Genomic DNA, 17,224 nt, shown 5'->3' on the forward strand with positions numbered 1-17,224 from the left:
AGTGTACAATTCAGTGATTTATATAATATGTTTACCAAGTTTGAGCAACCATGGTCTGGTTTGAGACTGGTTCCTTCACCCCGGTAAGATCCCTCACACCCATTTATGGGTAGTCCTTTTCCTACCCCAACCCCAGGAACCACGAAACTACTTTGTTTCTGTATAGACTTTCTTTTCATACAGTGGTATCACACAATATGTAGACTTTTGTGACTGGCTTCTTAGGATGATATGTTTGGGATTCTTCCATGTATCACTGGTTCATGTCTTTTTATGGCTAAGTAATTTTCCATTTTAGACATGCCGCGTTTTGTTTATCCATTCACCTGTTGATGGACATTTGAGTTGTTTCCACTTTTTGACTATTACTATTATTATTTTGGATGCAAAAAGGTGGTTTTATTAAAGCATGGGGACAGGACCTGTGGGCAGAAAGAGCTGCTCCACTTTTTGACCATTATGAATAATGCTGCTATAAACATTCACATGCAAGTTTTTGTAACACCCCATTTTTAAATCACATCTCACACACCCCCACCTTTACTCTGCTCTACTTTTTTTTTGCAACTCTTTTTAACATACCACGTGATTAACATGTTGTGTTAATGTATGTTGCTGCATAAAGTAATCGTTCCAGAATTTAGTGGCTTAAAGCAACCACGTTTATTATCGTAGTCTTTGTTTGTCAGGAATCTGTGTAGACCCTGTGCTTCAGGGTCTCTCAGAAGCGGAACCCAAGGTGTTGGTCAGGGCTGCAGTCACCTCGAGGCTCAACTGGAGATGGATCCATTCCGAGTTCACTCATGTGGCCGTTGGTACCATTCAGTACCATCCAGGCCATTGGATTGAGGGTCTCGGTTCAGTGCTTGGTTGTTGGCCGGGACCGCCCTCAGTTCCTCACCTCTTCGCAAGGCCTGTCCACAGGGCAGCTCATAAGATGGCAGCTGGCTTCACCAGAGCAAGCAAGCAGGAGAGATCAAGAGTGTGTGAGCAAGACAGATGTCATAGTCTTTATAACCTGATCTTGGAAGTGACATCTTATCACGTTTTCTGTATTCTGTTAAGTCCAGTCCACACACAGGGAAGGAATTACCCGAGAGTGTGAATACCCGGAACCATTGGGAGACACTTAGAAATAGTCTACCGCACTCATTTATTACGCTTGTTGTTTGTGCGTCTTTCCCCACTGACATGTAGAATTTCATGAAGGCGAGGATCTTTGCTCTGCTCACTGTTGTATCAGAAACACCTGGAACCGTGCCGACCACATTGTTTACATTCTATAAACATTGTTGAATGAGTGAGTTAATAAAGTTGGGTTTAGTTAAGCATAGAATAACTTGCAGGTTCCCTTCTCTGTGTTTGTTCTTTTAGGTTTCACTTAGCCTTCCTTTTCTTATTAAATATGGCTCCTCCCCTTTTATTCTTCAGCCTTTTCTTAAAGGACGTGTTTCCCAAGGTCTTATGCCATGATTATTGCCTTTGAATCAGTAGGTCTAAAATTGATTCTTGTTGCAAACCATCTTTTTTGTTCTGTCCGAAGTTTAATAAAAAACCTATCTTGCTTATTTTATTGCGGTAAAAGACACATCAAATTTAATTTACCATCTTCACCATTTTTAAGTATACGGTTTAACAGTGTGGAGTATATTTGCCTTGTTTTGCAACGGATTTCTAGAACTTTTTCATCTTATAAAACTGAAACTCTATACTCATTAAGTACCAGTTTCCTTTCCTTCTAGCCCTTGGCAACTGCCTTTCTACTTTCTGTTTCTATCATTCTGAGTCTTTTAGATTCTTCAAATAAGTGGAGTCATGCAGCATGTGTCCTTTTGCGACTGGCTTATTTCATTTAGCATGGTGTCTCTGAGGTTCATGCAGCTTGTAGTATGTTTAAATTGCATCCCTTTTTAAGATCGCATAGTGTTCCATTGTAAGTATGTACACATTTTGTTTATCCATATACCCGTTGATGGACGTTTATGTTGCTTCCACCCCTTGGCTATTGTGAATAAAGCTGTATTGTATAAGGGCGTGCTCATATCTTTTCACTGCTTTGAATTCTTTTGATTATATCCCCAAGGGTGGCATTGCTGGACCATCTTGCTAATGTTATCTTTAAATCTTGAAAAACCTCCTTACTGTTTTTCATAAAGGCTGCACCGTTTTCAGTTTCCATCAGCATTGCGGAGTGTAAGGTTTTAAACTATTGGTTATTTTGAAATTTGAATCTGTTCACGTGGATAGTAAGGAAAACTTTGTTGAAGTTAGTTTATCCTCTAGTCCTAGCATTTCTTCTTATTGAGTAATCATCATATTTCTCTTCTCAAAAACAGATGTTAGGTTAATTTGGCATGACTTCTTGGTGAACCTGTGTTGTCTTTAGTGCTGATAGACTCATTTGAAAATGAGAATCACTTCAGACTTTAGTTTTTTTTAGTCTTTAGTTTTTAGGATTTTCCTTCCCACCCAATTCACCCTTTGAATATTAACGCTGAATTTAAATATATCTAGTTTTATGGCACCTTTTCTGATCCAAAAAGTTTTTAAATTATAGTTGACCTTTAAACAACACGTAGTTAGGGTCACCGTCTTTCTTCCCCTCCCCCCATGCAGTCACAAATCTGTGTGTAACTTTGGACTTCTCCAGAACTTAACTACTAATAGCCTCCTGTTGACCAGAAGCCTCACTGCTAACATAAACAGTCGATTAACACATACTTTGTATGTTATATGTATTATGTACTGTATTCTTATGATGAAGTAAGCTAGAGAAAAGAAGATATTAAGAAAATCATAAGGAAGAGAAAATACATTTATAGTCCTGTACTGTATTTATTGAAAAATATCTCCATGTAAGTGGACCCATGCAGTTCAAACCTGTGTTCAAGGGTCAACTGTGTATTCACTGGGTCAGCTAATACTCGACTTGTAGTCCATGTAGCTATTGGAGTTTAAATTCATTTAAAGCAGCTAGACAGTTTGAATTTATAGTGTTTTAAAAACTTTGTATTTAATGTTACTGATTCTCCATTCTTCACTTAAAAAACCTACTACTGCTCTACTCACCCCGGTTTATTTTGATTTATTATTGAGTACTTTGTAAGCATTAGGGCAATGGGTATGGATTCAGGGAAAGTAAAGAAACTGAGAATCCCATGACAAGGCAAGGTGGGTAGTTAGAGGTCAAGCTTACAGCAGAGCGGACCTAGAGAAGGCCTAGTAGAAGTGGGAGCTGAGACTATAAAATAAATATATAGGCATATGAGTTAGTTACTGGTCAAGGAACAGAATATAAGGTGTCTTGAGGGATGAAACACACTGAAGTTTGGCCTACTGGTTCAGGAATGCATTAAAGGACAGTCTGCTAATGGAATCCAAAACTAGACCAAGAATCTGGATAATAAACACAAGGCCCTGGCAGAAAGAAAGGAACTTGATTTTGAGCCAAGATTTTTTGAATCAGGGATTGTATGAGTTTCCTATTGCTACTGTAAAAAATTTCTATAAACTTGGTGGCTTAAAACTACACACATGTATTATGTTCTAGTTCTGGAGGTCAAAAGTAGGAAATGGGTCTCCATGGGCTAAAGTCAAGGTATTGGCAAGGCTGTGTTCCATTTGGAGATGGAACACGGTCTCTACAGGAGACTGTTTCAGGGTACTTAAGAAACTGGCAGATATGCTCTCAGAGATATCTCTGAGATACTATGGAGAAGCAGAAAGATCTTAGAAGACTGCAGAAAGAAAAAGCATTCTGTTGATTTTTAAAAGAAATGACACTCAGGTCTTTAATGACACTCAGGATGATTTGCAGACATTTACATAAGAACGCAATAGTCCGTTGGAACAAAAGTTGGGTAACCAAGAAATAGTCATGGCAATTTGTTTTACCCTTTTAAGGAAGGTGGATGTCATTGACTTAGATTATCTCATTTTTCTTTTTTTTTTTTTTTAATTTTTTCAATGTTTATTTATTTTTAAGAGACAGAGTCACAACCTGAGTGGGGGAGGGGCAGAGAGAGATGGAGACACAGAATCCGAAGCAGGCTCCAGGCTCTGAGCCCAGCTCGCGGGGCTCGAACTCACGAGCCGTGAGATCATGACCTGAGCCGAAGTCGGACGCTCAACCAAATGAGCCACCCAGGTGCCCTTCATTTTTCATTCTCCCTTAATATTCTACTGACAGTATGTTCCTTTCTTAGGCATTTGAATATGTGGAAGAACTACACCTAAAAGATTGGATATAACTCTTGTCAGCCATCAGGTCTCTTGTGGAATGTCACAGGGATTCTCTTTTGGGCCTATATTCTCACTGTTTTATTAGGACATTGAAAGGCACGCTTTTCAGGCTTTCTCCTAACACAGAGTTTGAAAAGGTGGTTGCTCTGAAAGACTACAGAATCTATTTAAAATTATTTTTAGGCACTGAATGCTGTACTGGCCCCACAAGATGCAATTTTAATAGGGCTAAGGCAGTGCAGGACTGATGTACATTTATGGAAAGCCTGCTCTGCTAGTTTTGGGCTACAAGGGCTGTATACCAGCCACAGCTTTTGCTCTCGAAGGTGTTAAAATCCAATTGAGAAGGCTCCGTACATATTTGTGAAAAATGAAGGAGCAGTGCCGGATAGATGGTCTCAAGCGGAAGTAGAGCCTGTGTAAGAATTTAGAAGACCCTACCACTGAGGAGCGGAGTGACTGTGGAAAGCTGTCACTGATGAACTGGAACTGGCCAAGCCCACAGGGGATGGTGGGCACAGCATGATAGGTAGAGGAGGTCAGTGAATGGTTGGAGAACTTAGGGGCATGACATACATGGGGAACAAGAATTGTAAGCACACATTCTGGTTTACTGGTCAGTAAATCCGATCTATTATCGCTTAGTGTAATACTGAAGCATGGAGACTTTTGTATGAAATACATTGATGTTTATTAATTAAAACATTAATATTAATATGCTCTCTAACTAGACCACCATAAGATTGATACATTCTTCCTGGCCTAAATATAAGTCTCTTTATTTTGGTTCTCCCGATCTGACCGTCCATCTGATAAGTACCCTCTGTAATGAATCCAAGAGTATATGTAAGTATTTAATACCTTTGGATTATAAGATCCTGTATTCTTTTGAGAGGATGTGACTGCTTGCCTTCACCGTTGTCGTCATTGAATTTTTCTTTCTGCCACATAATTTACATTCTTAACTTTCCATTTCTGTTCTTAAAGTGTGAGACTCTTAAAAACCTGAGATGCCTCCTCCATTTTATTGTCATCTGACAAAAAGAAAATTGCAGTAGCCATGTAGAAGAGGGAGAGGGTTCTAATCTCTCATCAACATTCCGGCAAGTCTGATAATTTGAAATACAGTGTTCCCTCCATATCACCTCAAAGATGATCTCCCCCCCACCCAAACTTCCATTTAGAAGGTTTCAGCAAGTGCACACTTGGAGGTAAACATTTGAAAGAAAACCAACAAAAACCCTCTGCTCTTTGCCTTTGTCTTTTTATGAAGCCATTTCTCTTATTGCCTTGCCCATCTCATTTAATGAATGAGTAGATGTTAGTTTTGAACATTGCATTCTTTGTCTATGGTGGTTTTGTAATTTTTAGTAAACACTTTTTTTAAATCTGGAGAAAACAGAGGATACATTGGAATGTAAGCTTATATGTTCAGAATAAACAATTCTTTTTTTTAAAAAGTTTATTTACTTATTAGAGAGAGGGGTGGGGGGAGGGACAGAGAGGATGAGAGAGAGTCCCAAGCAGCTCTGCACTGTCAGCACGGAGCCCAGCGTGGGGCTTGAACTCACAAACCGTGAGATCATGACCTGAGCCGATATCAAGAGTCAGATGCTTAACTGACCGAGCCACCCAAGCATCCCCAGAATAAACAACTCTTATATGTGCCTGCATGGTCAGAGTTTTTTTTAAAGGTTTTTTTGTTTGTTTATTTATTTATGACTATAAATTCACAAGAGGGTATAAAATAGTAGAGAGATCTTGCATACCCTTCACTGAGTTTCCTCCAGTGGTTACATTTTACAGAATGATAGTAAAGTATGGAAACTAAGAAATTGACGTTGGTACAATGTATGTGTTTGCCATTTTACCACATGCATCATTTCCTGTAACTACCACTGCAGTCAAGAGGCAAAACTATTCCTCACCACAAAGATCTCCCTTCTGCTACCTCTTTAAGCAGAGTTAGTGTTAAGATTAGAATTTTAATTTTGATGAATGCCACAACATAAGCCACAGGTATAAAGTCATATATACTGTTTTGATACAGTATATCAAAATAAAGGTACATTATACATTTTCTCATTGGCTAAAGCCTAAGGTCTCATTTTAAATTATGTATATTGACTGCCTTGTCAGTATTTCCTGCATGGGTCTGTTGTGTCTAAAGAACCAGTGTTTGTTAACTTTAACAAAGCACCTTAAAGAAGTTTGTGAATTTTTCTTTGACTTCTAATTCCCAGAACTCAAAGTTAGTTATCGTACCTCATATTTTTATCAAAGACATTTTTCTTTCCTGCTATGAAATGAATGTTTTGAGATGTTCTGCAACCACTTATTTTCACATAGTTTACATATTAAAGAATACCAGTGGGTGATCTGTGAGATAAAATTTTTTTGGCAACAGATTTTTTTCCTTTTGTGGGTATTTTCTTAATAATGGCATATACTTACATAATGGAGAATGTGAAGCAATTATTTTTTTTTTTTTCGTTATTATAGTTGACCCCAAATGCCAGTAAGATTTTAGGAATCTATGGCTTATAAATTAAACTCTGGCAGCATTTAAAACTACCGTGCAGAAAAGAAAGGAGTTGTTCTAGGAGGAGCTCCTCATTTGAGTTAATGACCTAGGCTTCTGTCATCTCATCCTGCTGTGATGTTACATTTGAAGGGAAAGCATGTGAGCAGTGTTAAAAAATAAACAGGGATATTAAAACTTTTGAGAGTTTATTTGAGTAAACATCAACTCGACGTGGTTAGGAGCATTCTACTGACAAAAGCTAGGGGCAGGGTTTTTGTAGAGAAGACACTGAAGCAAAGCAGGGAATTTGGCTATAGCCTAAGTGCTTGCATTATCTGGGAAAGCCTAGTTGGCTGTTTGTGACTGATTGTTCCTGATAATTTTGAGGCATTTCTAGGAAATGACTGGCTGAGATTTCAGTTTGCTTAAGTCACCTACCAAGGTGTTAGAATCAGCTCAGTCTAATGGCCTCCTTGTTTGGTTACTTTTATAGCAGTATGTGTTGGAGTTTCAGGTCCTTCTGGGCAGAGGCCATTTGGAAGTGTGTTGGAGAGAGAGTGATCTGAGAGGTGGGAGCTTCAGATTCTAATCCTGTCATTAGTTTTGTGTACGTGTGACTATAGATTTTCTCTTTGTCACTTTCCTGGAGTAACTTCCCTGTCACCCAGCCTTGGGACAAAGGTAAATTAGATCCTGTGCGTAGGAAGCAAACAGAATTGAGCAAACATGGGGTTATGTAATACAAAGTATTGTTATTATTAGCATTCTTTTGTAAATAGTTGAAATGAATTATGATAGTAGGGGCTCAATACATTCTAGGTTAGTGATTGTTCCTGTATTGTCTCTGAATATGCTGTTCATCATAAAGTACCATATGTGGACCAGTAGAAGTTGATGCCACTACGATGCAGGTAAGGAATGGAAAGCAAGGTGAGAGGGAAAATTAGTTTTTAAATTTTTTTTTTTTAACGTTTGTTTATTATCGGGAGACAGAGAGACACAGAGCATGAGCAGAGGAGGGGCAGAGAGAGGGGGAGACACAGAATCCGAAGCAGGCTCCAGGCTCTGAGCCGTCAGCACAGAGCCCGACGCGGGGCTCGAACTCACAAACTGCGAGATCATGACCTGAGCCGAAGTTGGTCTCTCAACCAACTGAGCCACCCAGGTGCCCCCAAAATTAGTTTTTAATAGAGACAGAGGTGCTTATGTTTCCGGGAGCAGTTCTGATGGCATTCGGAGCAGAGGAGAGCACATTGCAGGGTGTCAGGAATGCAGGTGGAGAAAACGAAGTAGGGACAGTAGGTTTAGGCAGCATTTGGTGGAGGAAAAAACGAATCATCTGGAAGAGGCAGTGGGGTCCCATGATCACTCCCCACTGACCGGACGACAGGTGTCAGCCTTCCTGTTAGGAACGTTTGGTGGCTCAAGCAGATCTTCAGGTATTTGTGACAGAGAGAATCTAACTTAATGTGGAGGTTAGTATTGGAAAAATGTCTAGAATGGTTCGGCCCAACACGAGAGCTGCCAGCCAGCCATACACACGTGGCTGTTGAGCACCTGCAGTGTTTTTCGGAACTGGGATGGAAGCAGATGCAAGGTATAAACCAGAATTTGAAGAACTTCGTACCCCAAAATGATCTCATTAACAATTTTTATATTGATTGCATGTGGAAATGGGACTATTTTAGATATATTGGGATATGGCATTAAAATTGATCTCGCTAGTTTCTTTACCTTTTTATTTTTATTTTATTTTATTAAAAAAAATTTTTTTAACGTTTATTTATTTTTGAGACAGAGAGAGACAGAGCATGAACGGGGGAGGGTCAGAGAGAGGGAGACACAGAATCCGAAACAGGCTCCAGGCTCCGAGCTGTCAGCACAGGGCCCGACGCGGGGCTCAAACTCAGGGACCGCGAGATCGTGACCTGAGCCGAAGTCGGCCGCTTAACCAACTGAGCCACCCCGGCGCCCCTCTCTTACCTTTTTAAATGTGGCTATTAGAAAATACTAAAAATCTTACACATGCATGTGTAGCTTACATTTGTGTGTTATGTCTCCCTTCTCTTGGATAGCACTGGTCTAGAATGGTGGAAGAGGAGGGCCAGAGTGCTCTGAGGGGGATCAAAATATCTGGAGGGTCAGAAAGCGCGTGGCCCTTTTACCTTGGCCATGAGGATGGAGTAGGTGTTCTGGTGATGCTCGTCAGCAGGGGATCCTTCTCTCATAATCGTCTTTCAAATTTATTCTGCTTGGGAGTTATGCCCTGGCGGCACTTGACTTGGAGACAGGGATAAACTTGTGCTCCTTTGAAAAGGGTGTGGTGTGGGTATCAGCTGTGTTATACACACTTCTAGGAAGGTGACAGATTTGTTTGTTTTTGTTTTTAACCACATGGAACTATTATGAGTTGAACATTATTTAAAATAAATGAACCCATGACCAGGGCTCACATTTTTATTGTTTTTGTAATGGATTTGTTATATCGAATTCTGACCTGGATGTCAGTAGGAGTACTTGGGATCTTGCCCTCAGTAGTGATCTTGCCCTCAATCTGATCTTGCCCTCAGATTTTGACTTGATTCCTAAGAAGTGGTATGTGTGTGCCTCTAAATTACTTTATACCTGTAGACATTAAAGGTGAGTGTGAATAGCTTTTTCAGTTTAACTGACATTTGAAAGGAATTTTATTTTATTTTTTAAATAATAGAACTGTCAGTAGGAGGTTCACATTTCTTTTAGCAGCAGGATGCATTAAGTGGAGAAAACCTGGTTTTATGGAAGCAGATGAAGCACAGAGGAAATCCTTTCCATTTCCTTTGCCTGTACCTTGGAGAGCAGCGTGTGAGGAAGGACGGGGATCGTGCCACGTGCCTCTGTTTGGGAGGCCACTTGTTTGTTCTGAAATCTTGGGTGCCTTGCCCCGTTTCCTAGGTGGCCACTTAGATGTAGGGAGCACCCTTTGCACAGATTTCTCAGCGTAAAAGGGTCTGCAGGGGACATCAGAGAACCAGCTGCCCCGGATTTTTTTTTTTTTTTTTTTTTTTTTTTTTTTTTTTTTGAGTAGGCTTCATGCCCAGCGTGGAGCCCAGCACAGGGCTTGAACTCACAACGCTGAGATCAAGACCTTGGCTGAGATCAAGGGTACGACGGACGCTTAACTGACTAAGCCACCCAGGCGACCCTTCCCCGAGTTTTTAATGCTTTTTTCCCATGTAGTAAAAGGGAAAAGGTGAAGGATCCTGTGTTCGAAGTGTTCTGTGAGACAACCCCTCAGGTCGTCTTATGGCTTTGGGGGAGAGTGCACATAACTTAATCCCCCCACTCCTAAAAGGTTCCCTAGTTTTTCAGTTATTTCTAGTGAATTTATGGTGTCCCTAGCTGTTTTACTGTGAAGAACTCTGGAGGTAGTGCTGATTAGTTCAGAAGGCGCATAAACCAAACAGAATTCTTGCCTGGGAATGTGGAGATGTCACTGAGAGAGTGAGCCTAGCCTCCTTGTGAGTAACTGGTGTGTCGCATGTAAATTTTTTCTCATATTATCTAGTCAAAGGAATGAGAAAGTGGTAGTTGGAGAGAAAGATGAAGCACAGAGTAGAGATAAGACCAGGACAAACAGCTCAAGGTGTTCAAGTCTCTCGAACTGAGGCTGGGCTGCGTTTTAGCCTTAGATTCCATGAGAAACCTCAGATCCTTGTAAGAAATTATCTTTCATTTGCTCAGTGAGTTTGAAATGGAATTCTGTTACCTAAAATGAGGAGTCCTAACTCCATGACTTCCACAGGATCCAGTGAATATCTGTCAGAACATCACATCGTAATATTTTGTTTGTCTAGTCAAAATAGACTTTAAGCTCCATGAGGACAGAGGCTGTATTTTGTTTGTCTTAAGATCTCCATCACCTAACCTGGCACTTGGCACAGTAGGTGTTCAGTAAATGTTTGTTGAATGAATGAATGAATGAATGAATGGATGAGTGAAGGCATGAATTAGGAGCATCTCATTATGCACACTTTGGACTGTAAATTTCTTTTTAAAAGTTTTTGAGTGAATAATATATTCATATTGTTGAAACATCAAAATCTGTTAAAAGATATGTAGGGAAAAGTCTCTCTCCCATCATTGTCCAATATCCACCCAAATCAGGACCACCTTCCTTTCCTTTTCCATCCCACGTAAGCACTGCTATAGCTTTCTTCTAGTGTACCTTTTCAGAGTTCCTTTACGCGCGTAGAAGCAAATACAAATACAGACACTTGTATATACACACACATTCCCCCCTTTTAATGCAAGTGGTAACATATATCACACACCGTGCTTGGCAGCTTTGCTCTTGACTTGAGCTCCGAGTTTCTTTCCTGAATAAGCACATAGAGAGCACCTTCATCCTTGTACCCGTCATCCTCGTACCTGCCGTTTTGTGTGTGTTCAAGTATGTCTGTAAGATAAATAATTAGAAGAGGAATGGCTGGATCAAGGTTTATGTGTGTTTATAATTTTGTCTGTAAAATGCCCTCCATGCAGTTCATTCTAGTTTATTAACCCAGCAGCAGTACATAACGGTGGTTGTTTCTCCACCCTGTTGCCAACAGCGTGTTAACATATTCGAAGATTTCTGTCAAGCTCCACTTTGCAGAATGGCCTGGTAGCTCCTCTTGGACTAACCCTTCCACAAGTAACAGCTGTAAGCTCTGGGCAGAACATAAAGCCCTGTGCCTCAAGGTGCTGGGTAGTGATTGAAAGCAGTCAGATACCGGATGGGGGTTGATACTTGGAAGAGGCAAAGGCAGAGCTAACAGGACAAAATCAAAACATCTAACATACATGAATGTGGAGTCCCGGAAGGAGAGGAGAGGAGAAAAAGAGGGAGCAGGGAAATATTTGATGAAATAATGCCTAGGTATATCCAAGTATGGCAAAAGACCTACATTTACAGATTCAAGAATCTCAACAAACCCTAACTAACCAAGACAAATGCAAGTCAGAATACTGAAAACCACACATAAAGGGAAAATCTTAAGTGGTCACAGAAAACTGACACTTTATTTGTAGGTGAGTAGTGAACTTGAGTCAACGCTGACTTTTCATCAAAAATAGCGGAGGTGAGAACACAGTGCAGCGACATCTATGAAGTGCTTGATGGATTTCTGCCAAGCTGTTTGGTAAAAAATGATAATTTGTATTCCTTTTGTTATGAATAAGGGTATGCATTTTTTCATGTTTCAGACTATATTTCTTTTCTGTATATTCTTTGCTTGTTTTTCTTGGGGTTTTCATCTTTTTTTTTCATTAAGGTCATTAGCTTTTTGTGGTAGAGTCACAAAGACGTTTTCCTCTGTCAGTTGTCTTTTGACTTCGCTGATGGTGGTTATTTGCCATCCACGAAATCTTTCTATTCAGGCTGTCAAGCTTATTTGTCTTTCCCCTTTTGGCTTCTGAATTTGGAGTCGGATTTGAAAGGCATTCCCTACTGCAAGGTTATAAAGATACTCATCAGTGTTTTCCTCCTTAAGGTTTCAGCTTTTACACTGAAATTCTTTTTTTTTTTTTTTTTTTCAACGTTTTTTATTTATTTTTGGGACAGAGAGAGACAGAGCATGAACGGGGGAGGGGCAGAGAGAGAGGGAGACACAGAATCGGAAACAGGCTCCAGGCTCCGAGCCATCGGCCCAGAGCCTGACGCGGGGCTCGAACTCACGGACCGCGAGATCGTGACCTGGCTGAAGTCGGATGCTTAACCGACTGCGCCACCCAGGCGCCCCGACACTGAAATTCTTAATCTACTTGGGCTTTATCCTCATATATGATATGAGATGTGGATCTAACTTTATTCCTAGATGACGATGCAGTTGTCCCACATCACCAATCATAACACTAAATGTATTTGGCTCATTTCTGGACTTATTTTCTGTTTGATTTAGCTACAGTATTACCCTGCTGTAATTACTGTGTTCTCACTCTCCGGTGTAGTTAGCCCTTCTGCTTTGCTTCTTTGAAGTTTTCCTAGCTGGTATTAATTGCTTATTTTTCTGTGGGGTCTAAGGACCTGGCTTTCTAAGAGTTCCCTCAGAGTAATGAGCCCCAAAGTGTAGACAGAGTTTTCACAGGTTGTAATTTATAAGAGCATTGTTTTGATGAGTTTCTGAGTCGCTCCCTAGATGATAAGCTATAAGAGGGCAGGGGCCATGTCTCTTTTCCTCATTATATTTGCAGTACCTAATATAGGGCCTGACACATTTTAGGCTCTTAACCCATAGTGATGAATGGGGAATGAATCTTGAGCTCTGACTCTTTATTGCTCTCTCAAAGGCTGTAGGCAAGTTTCTTGACTGTTTTAGGCCTAAATTTTCTCATTTCTAAAATAGGAACCAGTGAATTATATCTATAGAACAGGGTTTTGGGATAATTAAATAATATAGCTTAGAAAACATTTGGTAAAGAATGAAATGTTATGAAATCCTCGTTAGACTGGCTTTGGCTTTCCTTTTCACGTGCAATGAGTAATTTACGCATTTGCCAAGGAATAGTCTCCAGACTTAGGCTATTGGTTGTCAGAGTCCATTTGAAGAATCACCATCAGACTGTCATCCTATTAAAGTTGTAGTCCTTCTCCTCCTCCTCCTCTTCCTCTTCTTCCTCCCTCTCCTCTTCCTCCTCCTCCTTCTTTTCTGATGTTTATTTATTTATTTTGAGAGACAGAGAACACAAGCAGGGGAGGAGCAGAGAGAGGGGGAGAGAGAATTTCAAGAAGGATCTGTGCCATCAGCGCAGTGCAGGGCTCAGTCTTATGACCCATGAGATCATGACCTGAGCTGAAATCAAGAGTTGGGCGCCCAACCGACTGAGCCATCCAGGTGCTCCAAAGTCATAGTCATTCTTGAGTGTTTCTTAGCTTTTAGCTGTCTAAGTGATAGAAGCAGTCAATTTCGGATGACAGCTTGTTTGTTGACAAAGGAACAACCTCTCAGAAAGGAAGTCAAACTTCCCTTTACATAGTAACCTGGGTTTGGAGCCCATTCTGCACAAGATGTCTGCCTGTCACTACCTGTCACATGACATAGCCACTATTACCAGAAGAAAAGTTAGATTTAATAAATTGCCAAAACTCATAGTCTTATTAGTTTAAGTTACTTGCCAGTGTACTACAACTTGAAAAAAAAGGAAGGATGCACATATTTATTGCTAAGCTGGGGAAATTGCCATGAAGGCAGTTGGCAGAACGGCTGACATTTTCACAGTCAGAGGTCAGATAATTTTCTACATCTATCCAAGAGAAGGTTTGACCAAGGACTGACAAAAAAATCAAATTATTCTGTTCACTTGGCTGCATCTAAATGTCTCATTTTCAGCTTACAGGAAAGATTGCTATGGAAGCAATCTTTGACGTGACAACAGCGTGACCGTAAATTGCTTGAATAACTGTTGGAACTTCGAATATAAAAACACAGAAAAAGTCATCTGAGGTAGAACTCAGAAAGGATTTTTCACTTATGGTTTACTCCTTATATAATTTATGGTTCAAATTTTATATTAAGGTATGTTTTAAATCAGCATTTACTTAGTTACACAAAAAGAGATGACGTCCAGGTCACAAGGAAAGTCAGTGGCAGAACTGAAAGCTGAATTCTTGAGTTGTAGTTTCCAGCACTTCCAACCCTGTGAGAAACAAGTGCTAAGTTTTCTTTATTCTCTCAATGGCAAAATAAAGACTGTACGGTCAGCTTGAAAGTTGGAGATCAAAAAACACTTTCTGCGGTTTCCAGAGAACCAAATTTTCTTTCACAGTCTCGAGTTTCTCGTGTTGCAAATTTAGTTGTGCAAGTCAGCCCATTGCTGATAAACACAAACTCCTCTTAGTCCTTGGATCCACATGCCTTTTATTATTAATTTAGTCGTGTAAATCAGTCTTTTGCCAATAAACATAAATTTATATTAGCTCTAGGATCAACATTTTGAGAGGGGATAAAGTAGGGATTGTCTGAGCGTTTTAAAAGGAATGTTGGTCTAAAATAGCTGGTAGAATAAAAATATATTGTACAAACTAAAATAGGGCAAAAGAGCTAAAATGCAGTGGATGGACTAAAATAACTAGCAGTTCACATGAGTCCAAGTGCTAAATACGTAATTATATTTCCCATTACCTTATATGTACAAGACTTGTTTTAATTTTTAAATCGTACATTTTATTCCTTTCATTGTTTTTTTTCCCCTAAATATAGATGAGCCATTGGGTGTAACAATGTGAACATTTTGAGATCGCCATTTTAACTTGGCTATCGCCATTTTAACAATGGCTATTTATTGATTGGTTTGCTTCTCTGAACTGAAAATGAAGATGAATTGAGTTTGATTTATTATTGTCTATCCAGCCACCTCCCTCCCCCAACCTCTTCTAATCCCTTAGTACTTCTAAAAAGCCTCTCTCAACATCCCCAGAAATGACTTACCCAATGTTCCACATAGATGAAGTAGTCACTTTAGTGTTCACTAATTTTATGAGCGATTGTTGCACGTCCTACTGGGGTTAGGAAAAGAGAGTTTCTGCATGAGCTTTGATCAGTATTAGTACTTGTTTGCTCCAGTAACATTGTCCTTCTTGTTCTTTCTTGAACATCTAGGGCCGCATCACCCCTTTTTATACTTCCTGTTTTCCTTGCCTGGGATGTTTTTCCCCCACATCCCACATGATTTTCTTCCTCACCTCTTTCACGGCTCTGCTCAGTTGTTACCTTGTCAGATTATTCTATAAAGAAGCTATACTTAACCATCTGAGAGTTTTGAGCAAAGGGGGATCGTGATCTGACTAATGTGTTAAAAGGGTTGCTGTGTGTATGGCGATGGAAGCAGACTGCTGGCAAACAAGGGCTGAGGCAGTTGGGGGTGATTGCAACCATCTAGGTTAGAGGTAGCTGTGGCTCAGATCACGTGGTTGTGTGGTGGCGAGAAGGGGTTGGGGCTGAGGATCTCTTTTGAAGGTAGAATCAGGATTTGCTGCCACCTTGGATGTAGGACAAGCGAGAAAGAGAGGAGTCAAGATCTTGAGGTTTTTTGGCCTGAGGGATTGAAAGAAAGGAATTGCCGTTTACTAAAATGAAGAATAAATATCAAAAGAAGGAAACCAAGGGTTTGGTTTTACTCACGATCGTTGGATACATGAAACAAGTTAGGAAAAGGTCTGGGAAGAGATAGAAAATTTGGGAATCATCAGCGTATAAAAGGTATTGAAAATCTTGAGCCTGGATGAGATCACCAAGGAAGTGTCAAGGAAGGAGAGAGATCTTGATCTGAGCTGTGGTGGTGTGCACCAGAGTTCAGAGGCCAGGAGACCGTAGGGGAGGCCAGTGAAGTAAAGAAGAACCAAGAGAGTGGGATCCTGGAAACAAAGGGAAGAATGTAAGGAGTAATAATCAGCTATGTCAAAATGCCGCAGAGAGAACAAGTAATAAAATGAGGACAGAGAGATGACCATTGGGTTTGGCAGTGGGGAGGTCATTGGTGACCCTGATGGGCTGTGGGGGTTGGCTGGTGGGGAGGAAGGGCTGACAGGAGAGGGTTCCAGAGAGAATAGTAAAAGAAGAAATGTATACGTTGAGTATAGACCAGTTCTTTACAGGAGGTTGTTTTGTGAAGTTCAACAGAGAAATGAAATGGGACCTGAAGTGAGGTATGAAGTTAAGAAAGATTTTTTTTTTTTTTCAGAGAGAGGGCGCAAGTGAGCAGGGGGCAGAGAGAGGGAGAGAAAGAGAGAGAATCCCATGAGGGGCAGAGAGAGAGAGAGGGAGAGAGAGAAGTAGGGCTCACCGGAAGCAGGGCTTGGGCTCATCCAGTGCGGGGCTCAAACTCACGAGCTGCGAGACCATGACTGCGAGATCATGATGTTAGCTGAAGTTGGATGCTGAACTGACTGAGCCACCCAGGCACCCCCGGAAAGACTTTTTAAATGATGTTTGCCTGCTGGTGGGAGTGAGTGGATAAAGAGGGGAGAATTGCTTATATAGGAGAAAGAATGGGGATAGTGGTTGGGAATTTGTCTTCTTTGATGAATGTCCCTTACCCTGTGGTGCTCTACCAGCACCAAAGGAAGACTTTTCATTCTTCCCATACCCCCAAATTCCCACTGGGCCAGATACCCCTCTAATAAGCTCTTGTAGAAATCTGTAGTGTTACACGTTATCCCTATACTCACCTCTTTCTTCAACGTTTTGTTTTTTTTTTTTAATTTATTTTTGGGACAGAGAGAGACAGAGCATGAACAGGGGAGGGGCAGAGAGAGAGGGAGACACAGAATAGGAAACAGGCTCCAGGCTCCGAGCCGTCAGCCCAGAGCCTGACGCGGGGCTCGAACTCACGGACCGTGAGATCGTGACCTGGCTGAAGTCGGACGCTTAACCGACTGCGCCACCCAGGTGCCCCGATACTCACCTCTTTCAATGTAGGAGCCCCTGTGCTTAGGTCCAA

At 40.8% G+C, this 17,224-nt stretch overlaps 1 protein-coding gene across 4 annotated transcripts in view; it reads left to right on the plus strand.

Annotated features, from left to right (window-relative positions):
- BABAM2 (BRISC and BRCA1 A complex member 2) overlaps window positions 1-17,224 on the plus strand; it is a 401,610-nt gene that overhangs the window by 125,159 nt on the left and 259,227 nt on the right. The window lies entirely within an intron of this gene.

The sequence above is a fragment of the Neofelis nebulosa genome, chromosome 9 (genome assembly GCF_028018385.1).
Source record: "Neofelis nebulosa isolate mNeoNeb1 chromosome 9, mNeoNeb1.pri, whole genome shotgun sequence".
NCBI classification, from domain to species: domain Eukaryota; kingdom Metazoa; phylum Chordata; class Mammalia; order Carnivora; family Felidae; genus Neofelis; species Neofelis nebulosa.